Genomic DNA, 21,946 nt, shown 5'->3' with positions numbered 1-21,946 from the left:
GATGGCGACGGAGTAACACATACCAGAGGAACTCCACAGATATCAGCCCAGGAGGGTGACGTAGAGGGAAATCCAATGTGTCTGGATTGCAGGAGGAGCATCATAAAGATAAGTAGGCACAGATACACAAGGTTTTGAGGGGCTGCGGGCTTTTGGCTTACCACAGTGGAGGCCGGCTAGCGTTTGACCTTCGCACCGGGCACTGTCTTAGGTGGAGCCAGGGCCATTCGGAACCAGCGCAGGGGCTTTATCTCAACACAGCCACACCTTGCCACCACCTTGGGGTAGGGAATAAACCCTTGCAGCCCCATGGGCAGGTATCAGGACTCAGCTATATTGTTACTTTTATTTCTCTTCTATCTATCCCCCTACAGTGTCAGCAGGCTTTGTTTTGTTTGCTTTTTCTGGCTTTGTCTCTTCCCTTTTATCTCACACTCCACTGCCAACATCCAAACCACTCTCCTTAGCCTAGGGCTTTTACACCTGCCTTTCTTCCAGCTGGGAGAGCCCCGCCCTCCACAAAGGGATATTCTGCCCAACTTCTTCCCAGGGAATTCCTGCCTGTGTGGCTGGGGGAGCTTCTATTCATCCTCTGTTGGCCCACATGGCTGAGGGAACATCCTCCCACCTACCTTAATACCTCATATGGCCTAAAGCAGCCTGGCCAACACTCTCAAAGGTTCCATGCTGCTGCAGGAACCTCTGCCCAAACTCCACAGTGATCTACCTGACCAGGGCAATTCTGCCCACCATTCATGGTGCTCTGCACCAAATCAGGCAATTCACCAGCTTTCTGTGGCACTCCCCTTGCAGCAGGCACCACCACACCTCCTCTGTGGAGCCCCCAAGCTGCCATGGGCCACACTATCACAGCTTCTGGTGAGATCACCGAATGCAGCACCATCCTCGTGGGTCCACAAAACTCAACCAGGGTCCCCTGAGAGGACCATCCAATTTTCCTTCCAAATAACAGAATACTGGTTGACTAGGGAAATAGTGAAGCTACAGAAGGATAAAGTGCTGGGCCAATTCCATAGTGAAATTAGCTGTAGGCAGTTCAAAGAAGCATTCCTACGAGTCTTCCAGAGAGAGCCAATGCTCTTCAACTCCCTGGAAAATGGCACCTGGATCCTCTAAGGCAACAAAATGCAAATAGCAATCAGCCTCAACAACCTCAACGAAGAAACAGGAGAAACAACAGGTAATGTCAGAATATGTCCTGAACCCAAGAGTGTGCATAGAAGAAGCACACATTGATCTGCCACAGAAATAAATTTTCAGGATGCTGCTTGGAGTCATACAGGGTATGAGGGAAACAGTACCGAAAAAGGATGGAATGAAGGAGGAGATAAAGTCCATGCACCAAAGGGAAATACTAGAGCTTAGGGAGGAGATAACAAATACCAGTAGCAGACTCACGAACTTTGTGAATCAACTAGAGGAGGCAGAGAAGTGCACCAGTGACCTAGAGGACAACAAATGCAAACAAAAATCTAGTAATATCATCAGAGAAGCTTAAGAAAATCTAAGAGCTATGTTTGATGCTGAGGAGCAACAACATCAGAATAATTGGATTACTGGAAGAAGACACAACAAAGAAGTCATTTGCAACAATAGTAAGAGAATTCTTGGAGGAAAATTTCCCACCTTAATGAATGAAAGCCAGGCAACCACTCAGGAGGCTGAAAGAACACCAGCTAAATTTAATCCCAAGAAGAAATCACCAAGGCACATAATAGTTAAATTATCCAACTCTGTGGAAAAGGAGACAATCATGAGAGCAGCTAGAGAAAAACAAGCAATCACATATGAAGGTTCCCAAATAAGAATATGCTCAGACCTATCAGTGGAGACTATGAAGAAAAGGAGAGAGTGGAGTAGCATACTCCAAAAATTGAAGGAAAATAGCACAAACCCAAGAATACTCTACCCAACCAAATTATCAATCAAGATATATGGAGAAGTAAGAGTCTTCCCAGACAAGGAAAATCTCAAAGAATATGTTAGAAGAAACCCTGCCCTACAAAAGATCCTTGCTGACCCAGAATGAGAAGAAGAACAGCACTCACCAAACATAAATAAGAGACCACCACATAGAACAACCCCATCCAGAGGGGAAAAAAAGAGAAAACAGACCCCAAGATAGCATTGGCTTAACGGGGGAAAGAAGTCAAGAATGACTCACACTCACACACATGCACAACACACTGATAAGAAAGGATGGTAGGAAAACACCCAACACAAAAGGTATAAGATGACATCACAGAGTCCACAGATGGAGATAATAACCCTGAATATCAATGGACTGGACTCAGGCATTAAAAAGACTAAGGCAATCAGACTGGCTTAGAAAACACAACCCTTCCAGCTGCTGCTTACAGGAGACTCACCTCAAAATTACAGACAAAAATACTCTGAGAATAAAAGACTAGAGAAAGGCATACCAAGCAAACAGCAATTCAAAAAAAGCAGGAGTTGCAATCCTTATCTCGGATAAAATTGACCTCAAAGTGCAAACCATAAAAAGAGATAACTAGGGACACTCTATAATTCTCAAGGGAATGGTAGGCAAAGAACCACTAAGAATTTTAAACATATATTCCCCGAATGAGAAACCCACTGAATACATCAACCAAACACTCCAAAAGATGAAAAAAGAAATTACAGCCTCAACAATTATAGGGGGTGATTCAATACAGCACTATCTGAGAAAGATAGATCACAAGGAAAGAAACTCAACAAGGAGTTTAGAGATCTAAACACTATAATTAGACAATTTGACCTGATAGCTATTTACAGAGCTTTTAATCCAAATTAAAAACAAAAAAACACTTTTGCAAGCCCACATGGCACATATCTGAAGATACACCATATGCTGGGGCATAAGATGAATCTACATAAATTTAAGCACACTGATAGCATACAGACCTTTCTCTCTGACCACTGTGCTACAAGGCTGGAAATCAACAAAAGGAAGATGAAGCAACAATTGGAGGATGAATCTATTGCAAAAGGAGTGCATACTGGCACAGATCAGAGATTAAATCAGGAAATTTCTAGAAACCAACAAGAATGAGAACATGATGTACCAAAACTTATGGGATACAGCAAAGGCAGTTATCAGAGGAAGTTTCATAGCAATACATGCACACCTGAAAAAGGAAGAGACTCGTGATTGATATGCTGACACAAATTTTGCAACAACTAGAGCAGAGTAAGCCTGACAATCCTACTAATAGCAAAAGAAAAGAAATGATAAAAATCAAGGCTGAGATTTAGGAGAGGGAAAATAAAACTATGGGGGAAAGTAATGCTGCTAAAAGTTGGTTCTCTGAAAGAATAAACAGAATTGACAGACCACTGGCAAACCTAACCCAAGAAAAGAGGGAGCAATTTTCAATAGCAAGAATGAGGGATGAAAGAGAGGACATTAAAACAGACCCTAATGATATCAAAAGGATACTTACACAGTACTGCAAAGGATTGTACTCCAATGGATTCAACAACTTGGAAGACAAAGACAAATTCTTGGAAAAACAATCCCTCCTAGACTATCCCTAATGGATGTCAAGAATCTCAACAGATCCATAGCAATAAAAGAAATAGACAAGGTTATCAAGGGATAACCTTGATACCTTGTTGGTACAAAAATAATCCCCTGGATCAGATGGCTTCACAGGAGAATTCTACCAAGCATTCAGGGAATAACTGACACCAATCCTACACAAACTTTCCAAAACATCAAAAAAGATGGCAAACTCCTGAACTCCTTCTATGAAGCTAGTATAACTCTGATACCAAAACTGGGAAAGAATCCCACAAGAATTGAGAACTAAAGACCAATATCTCTAATGAACATCAATGCAAAAATCCTTAACAAAATACTGGCCAATGGAATACCAAAGTATATCAAACATATAATTCACCATGACCAAGTGGGATTCATATTAGGGATGCAAGAATGGTTCAACACCTGAAAGACCATTAGTATCATTTGCCACATTGACATGAAAAACTATAGGAACCACATGATAATATCAATAGATGCAGAAAAAGCATTCAACAACATCCAACACCGATTCCTGTTTAAGACACTTGAGAAGATAGGAATGGAGGAAAATTCTTCAAAGCAATACAAGTTATATATGAAAACCCAACAGCCAACCTGGTAGTCAATGGAGAAAAGACTATCAGAATCCCACTGAAAAAAGGGACCAGACAAGGATGCCCCTTGTCCTCACTCTTATTTATCATAGTACTGGAGGTTTTAGGTAACAGCATAAGGCAAAGAGGAGACATCAAAGGTATTTGCCCGGGGAAGTAAGAGGTGAAACTATTGTTATTTCCAGACAATATGATTTTATATACTGAAAATCCCAAAAGCTCCACAGGGAGTGTACTGGAAGCAAAAGAGGAGTATGGCAGAGGGGCAGGATACAAGATCAACAAGCAGAAGTCTATCGGACTGCTATACACATCGGATAAGACCACAGAAGAGGAGATCAAAAAGGTGGTACCCTTCACAAGCCCACTTGGTAGAAGCACACCAGCCTGTGTGATCACAAGGTGCCGAAGGTATCAGGTATAAGGCATCAAAGAACAAAATATCATATCATTGTGTGCTCACCTTCCCGATACAATCTCTGAAGACAAATGGGTGCATAAGCAAATGTGGTGAAGAAAGCTGATGGTGCCCAGCTATCAAAAGATACAGTGTCTGGGGTCTTTCTTAAAGGCTTGAAGGTAAACAAGCAGCCATCTAGCTCAGAAGCAACAAAGCCCATAATGGAAGAAGCACACCAGCCTGTGAGATCACGAGGTGTCGAAAGTATCAGGTATCAAGGAACAAAGAATGAAATCTCAGAGCATTGTTAATGAGGGGGAGTGCAGAATGGGGACATCCCCTTACAGAAGGGTCACAGGGAGGAGACGAGCTAGTCAGAGTACAGTGTAGCAATGATGAAACATACAACTTTCCTCTAGTTCCTAAATACTTTCTCTCCTCTCCACACCCCTACTATCATGATCCCAATTTTACCTTATAAATCTGGCTAGACCAGAGGATGTACACTAGTACAGCTAGGAACTGGAAACACAGGGAATCCAGGAGAGATGATCCCTTCAGGACCAGTGGTGAGAGTGGTGAAAGCAGGAGAGTGGAGGGAGGGTGGGGTAGAAAGGGTAACCAATTACAAGGATCTACATATAACCTCCTCTCTGGGGGATGGACATCAGAAAAGTGAATGAAGGGAGATGTCAGACAGTGTAAGATATGACAAAATAACAATTTATAAATTATCAAGTGTTCATGAGGGACAGGGGAGTGGAGAAGTGGGGAAAATAAGGAGCTGATATCAAGGGCTCAAGTAGAAAGAAAATGCTTTTTGTTTTTTTTTATAAATCATTTTATTGGGGCTTATACAACTCTTATCACAATTGATACATACATCGATTGTGTAAAGCACACTTATACATTCATTGCCCTCATCATTCTCAAAATTTGCTTTCTGCTTGGGTTCCTGGAATCAGCTCATTTTTCTTTTTTCCCTCCCCCTCCATCCCTGCTCCCCTCTCCCTTATGAACCCTTAATAATTTATAAATTATTATTTTATCTTATCTTACACTGCCCGGTGTATCCCCTCACCCACTCTTCTGTTGCCCATCCCCCAGAGAGGAGATTATATGTAGATCCTTGTGATAGGTTCCCCCTTTCTATCCCCCCTTCCCTCCCAGTATCGCCACTCTCACCATTGGTCCTGAGGGGTTCATCTGTCCTAGATTCCAGAAAGAAAATGTTTTGACAATGATGATGGTAACAAATGTACAAATGTGCTTGACACAATCGATGTATGTATGGATTGTGATAAGAGTTGTACGAGCCCCCAATAAAATGATTTTTAAAGGAAAAAAAGTATAAGCAAAAAATAAACAAAAGTTTAAAAAATGAAATGAAAAGAGAGATAGCAGTACCACCAGGAGGGGAAGGGGAAGGTGGGGAAGAAAGGTGGAACCGATCAAATAACCTACATATAACCCCCTCCCTGGGGGACAGACAGAAAGGTGGAACCAATCAAATGACCTACATATAACCCCCTCCCTGGGGGACAGAAAAGTGGGTGAGGGGAGACATCAGTCAGTGTAAGACATGGAAAAAGAATCATTTATAAATTATCAGTGAGGAGGGAGGGAGGGAGGGATGGGAAAGAATGAGCTAATACCAGGGGTTCTGGTGAAAAGCAAATGTTTTGAGAGTGATGAGGGGAACAAATGTACAAATGTGCTTGATACAATGGATGGATGTATGGATTGTGATAAGGGTTGTATGAGCCCCCAATAAAATGATTTTAAAATATATATATCTGAAGATATATTAAAATGTTACCTGTTTTTTTAATGATTAAAAAAAAGAAAGAAAGATCTCAGCCACTTTTATGTACCCTTAAGCCAAGGTGTTCCTAAACATCCTGCTGCTAATGTTCCTCTTTTACTGCATTTCTAAAACAATTTTCAAGAGAGTATCATAAAATCACTCTATACAGGAACTCAGCTCAATAATCTCCACAACATAAACTTTAAAAGCAAGATGTAAAATGCTCTTGGCATGCCCTTCCATGCTTTTACACTGTACCCATCTGTAAATTTATTAACAAATCATTGGGATATAAAGATACACATCAGGGAATATGGAGAGGTTTTGTAATAAACGGTGATTTGGGCGGAAATAGAAACCATTGTTCAGTCTGTGCAGGGCTTCCTACTTTCATAAAAGTTTGCTTCTGGGATGGTTTCTATAAACACATCAGCAGATAAATGGACAAGCAAGGTGTGGTGTATACACACAGCGGAATAGCATTCTATCAAAAAGGTGAAGAAAGTGTGCAGGCTAAGAAGCCTCTGACAACCTGGGTCTAAATGAAATAAGCTCGACACAGACACACAAAGATCATGTCCTTCCATTTATAGAAAACGTCTAGGAGAGTGCTCAAATAGACAGTGTCCAAGCACTGAAAGGGGTAGGAAGAAATTCAGTTACTGCTTGATGGGCCCCAAGTCTCTGCTATAGATGAGGAAAATGTTTTCAAAACAAGCAGTGATAATCGTTGGAATATTCTGTGTGTGACTAATGCTACCGATCATGTACTTGAAATGGAAACTCTTATGTTGTATATATTTTATGACAGTTTAAAATGTAGCCCCCGCCAAAAAAAAAATCAAAGCAGAACCATGTGAGAGAGCCTTGTTACATCTCCCGTAGTCTCTCACACGCCTCGCAGTGCTCACCGCGGAGCTCAGGAAATGCTTGTTGCAGATGGTGATGCGGGAATAGCAGAGAATAACACTCCTAGAAATAGTTTTATGCGTTCACCTTCTCAGGCGAGCTGCCCAGGAAGCAAAGTTCTTCTTAAGGATACGCTTAAATTCAACTCAAGAACCACATACCCCAGAACTCAGAAAAGGTGGCCTTGTGGGTTGGGCTTGGTTAACATCTGCCTAAGCCACGGCGAGTGGTTCACCCCTGGGTTTGGGTTGCTAAAAGCGTTACAAATTTGGGATCTCTTGCCAAAGTACAAAGGTTGATGTGTTGGCTCCAATTTGATACTAGTGTTCTTCTTTCCATTCCCTGTATGAGAAGTACCTGCCCTTCGTTCGACTTCATAAAAATAGAAACAACTCACTTTGGTGCTTTGGGTCGTAGTTACAGCATGCTATGAGCCCTGAGCAGAGCTAGGGGGCACCAACGCTACATGTAGCTCTGATTATGCGGCCAGCAGAAACCCAGACTGAATAGACCCGGATCATTCTGTTCTCTGAAGCCTGAGAGCAATCGTCCTTTCTCAAAAATATTCGGGAGGGACAAAAGGAAAATGAGCTGATTCCAGGAACCCAGTGGAAGGCGAATTTTGAGAATGATGAGGGCAACGAATGTATAAGGTTGCTTTACTCAATGTATGGATTGTGATAAGAGTTGTATGAGCCCCAATAAAATGATTTATTTTTAAAATTCCATCCATTAGATTACTGGAAATTTTTAGTATCGAGGGTGATGCTGTGTATTCTGTTACTTATCTGAACATTTTGTTTTTCTTTAACCTTGGAGTTACTCCCAGATCTTTTTCTTTTCATGGAATCAATTGACGGTGTTGAGAAAACGCTGGTTCAGAGAAAATTGTGCTTATCACATATCAGCTTCGTGGTCCTGCAGAGCTGGGAGCAGAAGAGCTGGTACCTTATTCCATCTCATCATGCGCCCAAAATGTTCCCAACATAACAGAGGAAATTGTGATCTTTCTCTGGAGCATGGGCTTTTACAATGAGAACTTCCCCTAATGTAATGCCACCTACCAACCTGGACCTAGAAAACCTAACACTGATAATGTTTTACTTTTTTATGGAATTTTATGGACAACAAAACGCATGTTGGCCAGGATTCACAATAACCCACCCAGATAAACAAGCATTATTATCCCTGGGTAACAGATGCTGATTGGTGCCATCGAGTGGCTTCCAACCCAAAGCAGCCCTCTGCCCAACAGAACTGAGCAATTGTGCCTGTGCTGGAGCTCATTGCTGCAGCCGCTGTGCCATCCATCTCATTGGAGGTCTTCCTCTTTTTCACTGGAACAGATGGGGAAACTGAAATACAAGGAGATTGAACAGCATGTCCATAGGAGGGCTGCCCAGCTAATCAATTATAGGGTCAAATAAATAATTCTAAGCGGCAGGTCTATGGGGCCAAGTTCAGAACTTTCTCTACAACTTTGCATAGCCTCTCCAATAGAAAATTAGATATAGATAGATAAATAGATTGATAGATAGAAGATAAATAGAGATAGTGAAATATCTTTAAGCTGGCTGAACTAAACATTCAAGACAAATAATTACCTGATCACAACCAAATTGTCTTTTCTAGTCCTCTCTTTCTTGGTATAGCAATGGAATTTCTGGGTGGTGTAAACAGGTAACATACTGCTGCAAAGTGAAAGGTTGAAAGTTCAAGTCCACCCAGAGACATCTCAGAAGAAAGGCCTGGCGATCTGTTTCTGAAAACCCAGCTATTGAAAACCCTTTTAGAGCTCAGTCCTGCCATGGCGCACAAGGGGTCACCTTGCGTCAGGGCAACCCAATATCAACTGGTTACTATACTATACTATACTATACTATACTATACTATACTATACTATACTATACTATACAATACTATACTATACTATACTATACTAATAATTTAGTACCTACTCCACTCATCGTCTCGGGCTACTTATTTAACCATTCGATTATCCAGAACTCAAGAACTCCCCAAAACACAAAGTACTTTGGGAAAATATTTTAAATTTTTAGAAAGTAAATATATAAATAGACCTACAATATATATAAGGAGCGCTAGTGATGTAGTGGTTGAGCGATCAGCTGCTAGGGAAATGTTGACAGTTTGGCTGTTCGAACCTATGAATGACTTAGCAGGAGAAAGTTGTGGCAGCCTGATGCCGTAAATATTAAGCCACAAAAGCCCCATGAAGCAGGTTTGGCTTGTCCTATAGAGTTGCTGAGTCTGAATTGGCTTGCCAGCAATGGAGCAATTACATACATAATTCCATTCTAGGTCAGTGGTGCTTAATCGTGGACATACTAAAGAAATTAAATCAGAATTTCTGCAAAGGAGACCTAGCTGTTGATCTGTTTTTTAAAGCTTCCAGGTAATCCTAATATGCAGCTAGAAAACTCCTGGTCAGAACTTGCTAGCTCCTTATCATTCCCGTCAGTTCACAGATCTTGTTTAAGGGAGAGGTTAGCCTGACAATAGAAATGATCTCTGCAAAGCTGGATAATTCTAGGATTGCTGGTTCAAGACATTGAAAGGAGTGATAAAGCTTCCCTTTATCTTGTTCATCAAAATGGGTTTTTCGTGTATTTAGGAAAACTTGGAGCTTCCTGGGACATCCTGGGATATTAATTTATAGATAACTCTGTTTTGTTGTTATGTACAAATGAAGATAATAAAACCTGCAACTGAAAGGGGAAAAATTACAGTAAAAATGTTTGTTTTATTTTTTCTATTACAAGATTAGACTATAATTTAAAAGCCTCAATACATTTCTAACTGTAGAAGATTTTAAGGTAATTACGTGTCTCTTGAGTAATATATTTGCTATCAACTTATTGCATGAAAGGATTTCTGGGGAATTCAAGATTACTTTTAGATTTATAGTCACCTCAAATGAAAAGGGTGTTTTTTCAGAAGGACTTCCTATTTCCAGTGTCTGGTGACGCTTCCATTTGCCATCAATAATGCCACCTACAGAAATCCTCCTTCAAATAAATCCAGCCTGACATTGCTGTAATGCACCGTGCCCAAGAGTGCTCTTAGGGCAAGAAATAATCTCTGTGAATTATATTAGGCTAGTATGGAGAGAAACATTTGTCCTGTAATTTATGAATTCAGGATGCTCCCAGCACATGTTTTGGTATTCTAAGTAGGTTTAGGTGTTTTGATATTAGTGGCCTGTCTTGATAAATGTTTATTGCGGGCCCTGTGAGAACTGCTGATTTGAAAAGATATTTTTTATAATCATTTTTTGGGCAGCTGCCTTTCATGTTTATGGCTCAAATTTTCCAAATGGTATGCCTCTATTCCCCAATCCGTGGTTTGTCTTCAGTATAGTGACTTTGTGTGTCTTGCAAATGTAGCATTTGACTTTCCCCTAACTGTGCCCAGAGCTTTCTCCTTGCTACTGCCTGGATTCAGTCTGTGTGAGTTCAGAAGTTCAGTAGGACCTAGATAGATATTGGAGATCCGTGAACGGTAGTATGGTATATTGTGTTATTTATAATTATATCAGATTACATGATACAGTTGTTATGATACTGTAGGCAAATAATAATTTTGTCTGAATTATGTTGAATTTTGTCTGAGAATTGAGTATGACGTCACCGTTTGGGCCGACGTGATCCAGTTTACACTGTCTAGATTCCTGGGGAATGGCTCTTCTCACTTTGAGTCCTATGACTTTTTCATTAAAATGTAGGGTTTGATTTGTTCATTGAGCTCTTCTTAAAGTTGAGGGCTGAGACCTCACATTGTCTCCAGCCTCCTGTCTTTAGGAAAGTGAAGCTCTAATGTACAGATTGCAAGCCTTCAGAGAATTCAGTGTATGCATTTTGTGTATCTTTTGGGAGACCGCAGGGAACCAGACTCTACAACCATTCTTGGTAACCAAGTCTACTGTTTAGCTCCTTGCGTTACCACCGTTTATTAGTATACATTGAAAGCAGGTTAGCAGGTATGTTTAATGCTTACTTCCTCTCTCAAGTAGTACAATCTGTTCTTAAAATGATGTCTGTTCAGCTTAGCCCTGCTATATGCCTGGAGGTTGACATTAAAATGTTATTTGAATGATCATTATAAGAACAAACATGCAAACCAACAATAGCATTAGAAATTATTTTTGAAAGTCACCCTTTTTACCTGAAAGATGTGCTTCAGAAGCACTAGTAATCCAAAAGGGAGTAATCAACTTCATCTGAAAAATTAACAAGCGTGCACTTTTTTCTGAGATCACGGATGCCCTGTTCTAATTAAATTCAAATAGGGCTAATTCCTCTTAGGCATGCTACAACAATAAGTAACATCTGTTATTTGGGAGTGGGGACAGTCATATCCTTGATCCCTGTAAATAATTAAATTGGTTGGTTTATAAAGCATAATGTCTAACATTGTAAAAATCCCAATCTTCTACTTCTGTCTCATTAGCAAAAATAAATAGGTTTGTCTTGTGCACACAGACTCATATAGGAGGAGTTCAGTCTTGTTCAAGGACAGGCAAAGAAGGAGCAGAGCTGCCATTAGCTGGCAATGCTTCATTCAGCTTGGTTTTTCTATTCCCAAAAAGGGTGAGAAAAAGTCCTCAGATTCACACGTCTCTCACAGTTACCTTCTTGGCTGACCTGAGGTTTATCTAAGGTCAGGAATCAGGTCTCTGGAGTGGATAGGGACATGGCAAAGAGCTTCCCTCTGCTTCCTGGAAGGTGGGTAATGGCCATCCAGTTCGGGCAGCAATTGGAAGGTGGGTTCTGTATGACGCAGACCATGCCCAAGTTACACGTCCTATGTATGGTTCCAGGGAAAGGCCATGCATAAACCCTGCACACATACATATGTCCCTTACCCATTCTTTATTTTTATTTACAGAGTCAAAGAGACATGCTTACTTGTGTGATCGTCACGATTGTCATTCACCCTCTCATACAAGAGAAGAATCAAGCCTGCAGTGTGGAAAACATTCCATCTTGCCTGATCTATTCAAGACATCGCCCTTTCTTGACGAACGCAGCAGGTTGACTAGCATCTTGCAACTAGCATCACTTTCCCCCCCTAGTTTTCATTCAGTCACTTATTGGTTCATTCAGATTCCCAGTAATACCTGGCCTCTGGACGCTCCTTCTGCCCTTTTACATGGTGCCAGCAAGAATCAGTAGGCACCCCAGCAGCAGGAGATAAACTAGACATAACAAAATAGCACCACAAAAACTCTGAAAATTAAATTATCCTTTGGCCCACAGCCCACAAACATAGACCAGGACCTGCACAATAACTGTCTATGAAAATAAAAGATTTCAATCGCATCCAAAGATTTCTCCCTAGTAGTAAAAATGCCTTGGATACAATCTTTTCTTTTAATTATGTAGTATACCAATCAGGAAACTCATAAACATGAACAGAAAAATGCAACCAACGAATGCCACACGGAGATGAACCAGATGTTAGCATCAGCAGAAAACCAAATCCAACTGTTGGTTGTTTGGAGGGATTTTGTTTGTTCCTTGTTTTTGTTTTGAATGGTTTTCAGTATGTGAAATCCAGGGTAGGTAAATCTACAGAGACAGCAACTGGATTAACAATTGCCCAGAGGCATGTCAGAGGAGTTAGAGGGTAACGAGAAACTAACACTGAGCATGAGAAAGAAGAAAATGTACTAAAATTGACTGTGGTGGTGATTGTACACAAACTCCCCTTAATATGATCGAACTATTAAATTGTATAATATGTGAGTTATATGGCAATTACTTTTTAAAAGAACTAAATAATAAGTTTTCCACTTAAAATATACTTCCATGATGAGTCCCTAATAAAATGTAAAAAAAGAAAAGAGGAGAAAAAAATGATTAGGGCAAAGACTGTACAGATGTGCTTTATACAATTGATGTATGTATATGTATGAACTGTGATAAGAATTGTATGAGCCCCTAATAAATTGTTAAAATAATAAAAAAAGATATGACAAAATAATAATAATTTATAAATTATCAAGGGTTCTTGAGGGAGCGGGGAGGGAACAGAAAAAAATGAGGAGCTGATACCAAGGGCTTAAGTAGAAAGCAAATGTTTTAAGAATGATGAGAGCAACAAATGTACAATTGTGCTTGACATACAATGGATGAATGTATGGATTGAGATAAGAGTTGTATAAGCCCCCAATAAAATGATTTTTAAAAAGAGGAAAAAAATATATATATATACTTCCATGATAATTACTGATGTGCTTGAAGAAAAACATTTCAAATAGAAAGTTTCAGCAAAGAAGTAAAAGCAGTAAAAGTTTAAAAACCAATGAAAATTTTAGAAGTGAAAGTACAATAACCAAAATAGAAAATTTGCTAGATGCACTCACTAGTGGTGTAAAGATGACAGACGATAGGATCAGTGAACCTGAGGACAGAGTAATGTGATTCACACTATCTGAAACACAAAGAACAAATAAACTGGGGGGGGGGAACCCCACAAACTTCCCATGTCTGGTGGGACAAAAGGAAAGGTAGAGTAGCAGTCAAAGACTATTCAAAGAGATAATGGTGGAAAACTCCTCGAGACATAAACCTACAAGTTGCAAGTGGCTGAGCAAACCCTAAACTGATAAACCCAAGGAGATCAGAGACACAGCGCAATCAAACTTCTAAAAACTAAAAACAAAGACAAAAAGCTTTCAGTCAAGCAGAGACAGAAGACCCATGGTCTCAAAGGGAATACCAGTTCGAATGACAGAAATATGCTCATCTGATATTAGAGGCTCCCATATATGGCACAATATTTTTCAAGTGTTCAAAGAAAGGAAAATTACAATTACGAAGTCTGTATTTAGTGAAACTACTCTTCAGGAGTGAGGGGGAAAATAAGACAGTCTCAGCAGAAAATTAAAAGTATTTCTCAATGATAACAGACCAAACAAACAATGGCTAAAGGAACGCGTTGTGCTGTTAAGTCAATTCCAACTCATAGCATCTCTATGTACAACAAAACAAAACGCTGCCTCACCACACTCTCCGCCATCGAGTCAATGCCAACTTCTAGCAAGCCAGTAAGGCAGGGGTAGCACTGCCCCTGTGAGTTTCTGAGACTGTAATTCTTAAAGGGAGTAGAAAGCCTCCTTTTTCTCCCCTGGAGGGGCTGGTGGTTTTGAACTGCCCACTTGGCAGTTAACAGCCAGTCACATAACCACTACACCACCAGGGCTCCTCCTACTGCCTGGTCCTGTGCAGACCTCACAGTTATATGTGTGTCCACCGTTGCAGCCACTGTGTCAACCCATCTCTCTGAAGGTCTTCCTCTTTTCTGATGACCCTCCACCTTGCCAAGTATGCGGACTCTTTCCAAGAATGCAGCTCCTCCTGATAACGTGACCAAAGTATATAAGACAAAGGTGGACCATCCTGGATTCTAAGGAGCATTCTGGCCATTCTTCTCCTAAGACAGATTTGTTTGCTCTTCTAGTATTTTTAATATTCTTCATCCACACCATACTGCAAATGCATCGATTCTTCGGCAGCCTTCTTTGCTCGTTGTCTAAATATCACATACATATGAGGTGACTGAAAATATCATGGTTTGGGTCAGGTGCACCTTAGTTTCCAACGTCACAGCATTGTTCTTAAAAAATCTAGAGAAATCTCTTTCATTTGATTTTTTGACTGATGCTTCCATGAGCATTTATTGTGAATCCAAACAAAATTAAATCCTTGACTTCTATCTTTTTCTGCCTATCATGATGTCCAGTTGTGAGGATTTCTGTTTTCTTTACATTGACTTGTAATCCTTATTGAAAATGGCATTCTTTGATGTTCAAATTCTTCTTGCTTTCTACAAGCAAGGTGGTGTCATCTGCATCTGTCGGGTTGTTACTAAGGCTTCCTCCAACTCTGATGCTGGATTCCTCCTCACAGAGCCCAGCTTCCCTGACGATGTGCTCAGCATACGGATGGAATACATCTAGTAAAGGGCGTAACCCTGATGGATGCACACCTGTCCTGAGTCGGTTCAAACACTGCCTTTTGGTCCGTGCATAGGTTTTGCGTGAGCACAACCAGTGCTCTGGAGTTCCTGTCCTTCTCAAAGCTTATTATTCACACAGTCAAATGCCTTTGCATAATTACTAAAACACAAGTGTTCGGATATTCCCTGGGTTTATCCAAGATCCATCTGACATCAGCAACGATATTCCTTGTTCCATGTCCCCTTCTGAATCCAACTTGGATTTCTGGCAACTCCCTGTTCATATAGTATAACAAAAATATTTTTTAACAAATGCACAATTTTGTTAATTTACTTTTCAATAAGTTTACATCCTTGAAGAGGTACAGCATCACACGGATTCTGTGCCCAGTAGCTTTAGCAGGCAGGTTGCTCCAGCATTTGGTCTGAACCATGCCACTGTTTCCATGGGCATGAGGTACCTTTCCCCAGATGACTCTGGTTGTGTTAGGTTTGCCACCAGGAGGCACTGTGTTGTTATTTGCTTTGTACACCTACGCACATGTCTTGCCTAAATAGAATTCCATCTTGGGTGTAAACACCTTAAATTTTAAGAAGAGTCCTGTGCTCCCTCTGCTTTCAGAGGCCCTGTTTATAGGCAGCTAACATGTCCTTGGACCAGAGCCTGTTCCCAGCAAGCCTCCACTAGCTTCCATATCACCACAACTGTTTTTAAAAAACGGTCTTCAGCAAAATTTGACTTGTGTGTGAGCTTAAGGATATAGTTGAGTACTTCCAGTCTCTTTTTGTTGGAATGGGCACATACATGGATCTCTTCTATCTGCTTAGCCATGTAGCTCTCTCCCAGACTTCTCGGCATAGACGAGAGAATGATTTCAGTGTTTCGTCAGCTGTTGAAACATTCCAGTGGATATTCCTTCAATCCCTATAGCCCTGCATTTAAAACACCAAGGAAATTTGATAAGAAGAACTTATGAAGCACATCAATAAGTAAAAACAACTGAAAGAACAGAAATAGGGATGAATTTTCTTAGTTATATTTGACGATTGCACAAAAACTTTAGCACAATTCGATACTCAAAACAACAATATTTAAAAGTGGAGAAACTAAAAGAACCTAAGTGGAAGTGAGGCTTTCATACTCCATGCGAAGTGGTAACTTTTACCTCAGCAGATCAGAATAGGCCTTTCTAAGCCAAGACTTAAACTGAAGCCTATATTAAAAAAAAAAAAAAAGCAGCCCACATATATGGATACATGGAACATAAGCAAGGGCGGTGTGGGCAGAAGAATTGCGGGCGCAAAGGTCCCAAGGTAAGAACAAGTTGCCGTGTTTGCAGAACAGAAGCGCGGCCCAGTGGCTTGAACACAGTGAGCCAAAAGAAGGTAAACCAACCACATGCAATTAGAGAGGAAAAGAGAAACAGATGATGCAGGATGCAAAAGTCAAGCGAAGAGGATTCAATTTATTGTTTTTTTTCTTCAATTTATTCTTAATATGATTAGGAGTCATCAGCGGGCTTTACACAGAGTCGTGATCTGATTGACTGGATAAGAAAAGTGGTTTCTTTATAAAGACTCTATAGAAGAGCAATAGGAAACACAAAGGGACTAATTGGGAGATCTACAATCCTCCAGGTGAGAGACGTGGCTGACCTGGACTAGGACAGTGGTGGGAGACAAGGACAACAGAAGATATTAGATATATCTTTTGGGAAAATAATCTGCAAGACTGACTGATTTAATCCTATGAGGGAAGTAAATACAACAGAAAAAAATAAGTCTACCTGCTAAACTTTAAGTTTGACGTGAGGAACTCTGAAGGAGGGGACATTTGGCAGGAAAACAATTGAGGTTTGGGGTATTTATGTATGCATCTCTCTATTGTTCTTGTCCTGTGAGCTAAAGGAGAGCAGAGCCCTAAACCCAGGCTGCGCTCAAAGGGAAGGAAGTATACTGTGGTCAGGATACTAAGCACCACGCATTGGTTAGTTTGCCAGACTGCGGTAGCTCGCATGTTGCCGTGGTGCCAGAAGCTGTGCCACTGGTATGTTCAATGCCAGCACAGCCGTAGCAGACAGACGAGGGCGGATTACTAAAGCAGGGCTTCCTGATTGTAGCCAATGAAAAGCATATGGATGAACGAAACATTGCCTGACTCACTTGCTTTGGACATCATCAGGAGGACTCCGCTGCTGGAGGAGAACGTCATGTGCGGTGAATGAGGGTCTACGAGAGTAAGGCAGGCCCTTGGTGGCATGGATTGGCACACTAGCCACAATGATGCACGTGAACATGCCGGCAATCCCAAGGATCATTTGCAGGATTTGGCAGTTTCTTTTGTTGTGCATGCGGGCACCATGAATCAGAGTTGACTCGAGGGCAGTTATCATCCACAGGCACTGCCCCGAGAGGCGTTGCAGCGTGGCCACCCTGTCATACCTGTGTCATTAGGGGGCAGAGAGAAGAGGGGCTATGTCTAGGCTCAGGGGTCTGACGTGAACCACCTGAGGATGACTGCTAGCCCCACAGTCCTATTGGACCTGTGTGACTTGGGCAGTCCTTTTGCAAGGTGACAAGATCGTGGGAGCTGGATGACAGGTGATGGGCACCATTGTCGTTGGGGGGCAGGGCACCTGAAAGCTGCCGCTGCCCACTGTAGGGGGGTCCAAGCAAGCCCATGTCTAAGGGTGACTTGGGATGGGGCTGGCTCGCCCACAGCTGCTGGTTAAAAAAAGAAAGAAAGAAAGAAACAGGAATATCAGGAGACGGGGATCACAGCAGGCCATTTTAGGGGCTACACACCATATCTTTCTACCCACATGTGTAGAAAAATGAGCCCTGGAGTGCAGTTCAAACCCTGTCTGCTTTTGTAAAGGTTACAGCCTCTGAAACTGGTGGTTCTCCACTTTCCTCAGGCCGCGACCCTTTCATACAGTTCCTCGTGTTGTAGTGACCCCCCCAACCATAAAAAATTTTGTTGCTGCTTCATCACTGAAATTTTGCTACTGTTATGAATCAGGCAACCCCCGTGAAAGGGCCGTTCGACCCTAAAGGGGTCGGGACCCACAGGCTGAGAACCGCTGCCATTTAGGTTCACTATGAGGAGGAGTGGACTTGATAACACAGCAGTGGGTTTGGTTTGGCTTCAGTCTGCACAGAAGTATTAACTTTTCATGTGCAGAGGCGGCCACTGCAGTTCAACATGCTTCTGTACTTTATCTTATAGTGCTCTATAAGGTTTGCTTAAGGAAAGCCAACTTATTTCTGATAGATGAATGCTGGCTTCTCTGTCCTGCTTCCTAAAACATCCCAGGTAAATAAATTTTAAGAAGACAGGTTCGTACATTTATATGACACATCTGCCTGCACGGGACAGTTACTCATCCCTCTCTGGTTCCACTGGGTGCACTCAACAAATGTGCTTGAATAATCTGCTGCCATTCATCCTTCTTACACGTCTGGCCCAGAGTGCTACGTTTTAGTAGACTTCATATCACTGTGGTCCTGCTGGCTGCAATCCAGGGCCCTATTTTTGGTGACTTTGGACATGTTAATGTAAGCATTGCTCATAGGTGACACCAAGGAAATTGCTGAAAGTGCACAACGTGCCATTTCGGGACAGTTCAAAGTTTAGCCATGTGGCAGGCTGGATGGGAGAGAATAGCATGTGAGAAATTTCAATGCGGTTTGAATAGTCCTGTGCTGGTGCCCCCCAAACTACTGCTTGCGTCCTTTCATTGGTTTCTACATATTTCAGTTATCTGTTGAGGAGCCCTGGTGGCATGGTCGTTATGTGTTGGGCTGCAATTCGCAAGATAGTCAGTTTGAAACCACCGGCTCCTCCTTGGGAGAAAGACGGATGTTTCTACTCCCCATAAAGTTACCATCTCGGAAACTCAGAAGGGTCTAACCTGTCCTATAGGATCGCTATGAGTCAGCACTGAGTCGATGGCAATGAGTTTTGGTTTTTTTCACTGCTGAGTAATAAACTGACTTGTTACTTAGTGACTTGAAGCGCCAGTGTAGGTTGATCTCCTCCAGTTCTCCGGGTGGAGTGAGCTCAGGAGGATGTTCCTCCCTTGGAGTCTCTGGTTCAGTGGCAGCCCTTGGGTTGATGGACTGGCATCATTCGAAGGCTTCTTCACTCCCTTATCAGTTGCCTGACCTTGGAAGGCTGCAACAGCTGGACATCACTGCGGCCTTCCCATATGGCTAACATGTCCGATAACCTGGCAGGCTCAGGGTAACTTGGCTTCCTACTCTATTTTCCCACAGAACAAGCACTCTACTCAGGAAGAAGCAGAAGCCACTGGTGTCTCGGCGTCTCTTAAGGGCCCGGAAAGTGGCATCGTGTCACTTCTAATGTATCCTCTTGATCAGTGCAGCCAAAGAGGCGACCCAGGTTGTAAAAGAAGGAACACGGATTTGTGGCTTTCTAGAATCTGCTTCTACTTTCTAGTCTACGTAATGTCAGGAACCGCTAGTAGCTAAGAAGAGATAAGTCAAGATTGTCCCCAAGAGCCTTGGGAGAGAAAGAAAACCTGATAGATGGGAAGGTTGCCTTTGATTCCCTCTCTCAGCCACAAATTTATGGGCATTTGATTGGGTGTACTACAATCGCATGCCTGTCTGCCAGCTTCCAGAGGCAGGAAAACTGCCTGCCTCTTTTCAGGTCTTCAGGGGAGAGGGAGGCCTTGCCTTGCACCTGTTTTAGGATCAGAGAGCCATGGTGACAAATACATACTACAAATGTCCTCTAAACAGCCAGCCTGTGGGCTTCACAAAGCCCAGAGGACCTTTGTCTTTTCTCAGTAAGGTTCTATACTTCCTCCAGGCCCCTGGAGACTTCTAAATAGCACGGGATCCTTCCCACCGTCTTAGAAATAGTGGCTTTGGTGGTGATCAGAGAAGAAGACAGGAGCCAGATGACAGGGCAGCCCAACTCTACCTCTGCATTTCTCTTGCTCTTCCTAAGAGGTGGGCTTTGGGAATCTGTAATGTGAAGGCTTTCTGGATTGATCTATGTACACGAGCACTCATTTTGGCACTTGTCACAATAGCTGGGGAGGAAAGCAGCTCAGCTGTTCAACAGCAAATGATTAGCTAGACAACATTGGGTATATCCATACAATGAAGTACTACTCTGCCACCAAAAAAAACCTAAAGGTATTGTCCATGCTGTGACATGAAGGAATCATGTTAAATTATGTTGGATGATGATGGCGACATATGTACAAACGTGCTTGACAGAATTGAAGTATGACTCACTCTCATCCACACATGTTTTTTCAAGTCAGGTTTTTGGTTAGACTACCTAGTAAAGTTACAAAACACAGAGTAGGGTTTGTTTGTTGTTTGTTTTAACTTTGCTGTTCGAGTAGTAGAATTCACAAGCCGTGAGTCACTTGACAAGCGAGGTATCACTGTATTGGTCACATTTTCCACCATTTGATGGTTATGTCTTGGACTGCTAATTGCAAATTCCCAAGTTTGAAACCACTCGCTGCTCCTCAGGAGAAAGGCAGGGCTTTCTACGCACATAAATAGTTACAGTCTCCTAAACTTACAGGGACAGTTCTTCCTGCCCCATAGTCAGCAACAACTGGATGACAGTGAGTTCTACCTGCTCCATAGTCAGCAACAACTGGATGACAGTGAGTTCTACCTGCCCCATAGTCAGCAACAACTGGATGGCAGTGAGTTCTACCTGCCCCATAGTCAGCAACAACTGGATGGCAGTGAGTTCTACCTGCCCCATAGTCAGCAACAACTGGATGGCAGTGAGTTCTACCTGCCCCATAGTCAGCAACAACTGGATGGCAGTGAGTCTTTGAGTTTGAATTTATCCATAATTTCCATCTTTCTGTCCTGGTTGTTCTGCTTCCATTAAGTAAGCTGCTCTGCTCCCCCAGACCTTTCTTCCATCTATGTTTCAAAGTAAATGTTGGCCTTTTTAAAATTATCATTTTATTGGGGACTCTTACATCTCTTGCTATAATGCATACATTGATTGCATCCAGCATGTTTGTACATATGTTACCTTCATTCATTTGCAGACATTTTCTTTCTATTGAGCCCTTAGTATCAGCTCCTCATTTTTCCCCTTTCCTCCCAGCCCCACTTGGTAGATTAATAATTATTATTTTGACCCTTTTATCTTATGTAGATCACAACACCTTTTTAAAGCACACCACACACCGATAATATTGTTTACTTTATGAGCCAATCTGCTACCTAGCTGAAAGGTTACTTTCAGGAATAGTTTCAGTTCAAAATATAAAAGGTATTTCATGGTGATAACCTCTGGGTTTCTCTAGTCTCTACTGCCCAGGGAGGAAATGACATGGGGGCCACATCTGACCTCCTCTGCCCACACACAGGAGAGGGGGCCATCCAACTCCACATCTGCCCAAGGCTTATTCCTCTGTGGTCAAGATCAGACATGCCTCTACCCACCAATTTCCCCTACCTTACTGACACGAGTCATCCCGCCTATGGCACGCTGCTTTTCTGTTGAGTTGGACAACCCACTGTAATGGCCACACAGAAAACAGAGACGGTGTTCGTGATTGTGGGAGTTATTAGGGAGGTTAGCGTGCAACCACAAGTGAGGATCAGCAATCATTAAGGATACAGACCTTTGTCTACAACAGCACCTCTGTGAGTCATGCTTACAGAGA

At 42.0% G+C, this 21,946-nt stretch overlaps 1 non-coding gene across 1 annotated transcript; it reads left to right on the top strand.

The window, feature by feature from the left end:
* Positions 1–17,664: 17,664 nt before the first annotated feature.
* Positions 17,665–17,796, top strand: LOC142449717 (small nucleolar RNA SNORA17). Its single transcript, XR_012784834.1, has one exon. It is a non-coding gene; the product is annotated as a small nucleolar RNA SNORA17 (small nucleolar RNA).
* Positions 17,797–21,946: the final 4,150 nt, after the last annotated feature.

This window comes from Tenrec ecaudatus, chromosome 5 (assembly GCF_050624435.1).
Source record: "Tenrec ecaudatus isolate mTenEca1 chromosome 5, mTenEca1.hap1, whole genome shotgun sequence".
Lineage (NCBI taxonomy): Eukaryota > Metazoa > Chordata > Mammalia > Afrosoricida > Tenrecidae > Tenrec > Tenrec ecaudatus.
Note: the sequence above shows the minus strand (reverse complement) of the source record. Positions and strands in the feature narration are given on the sequence as shown.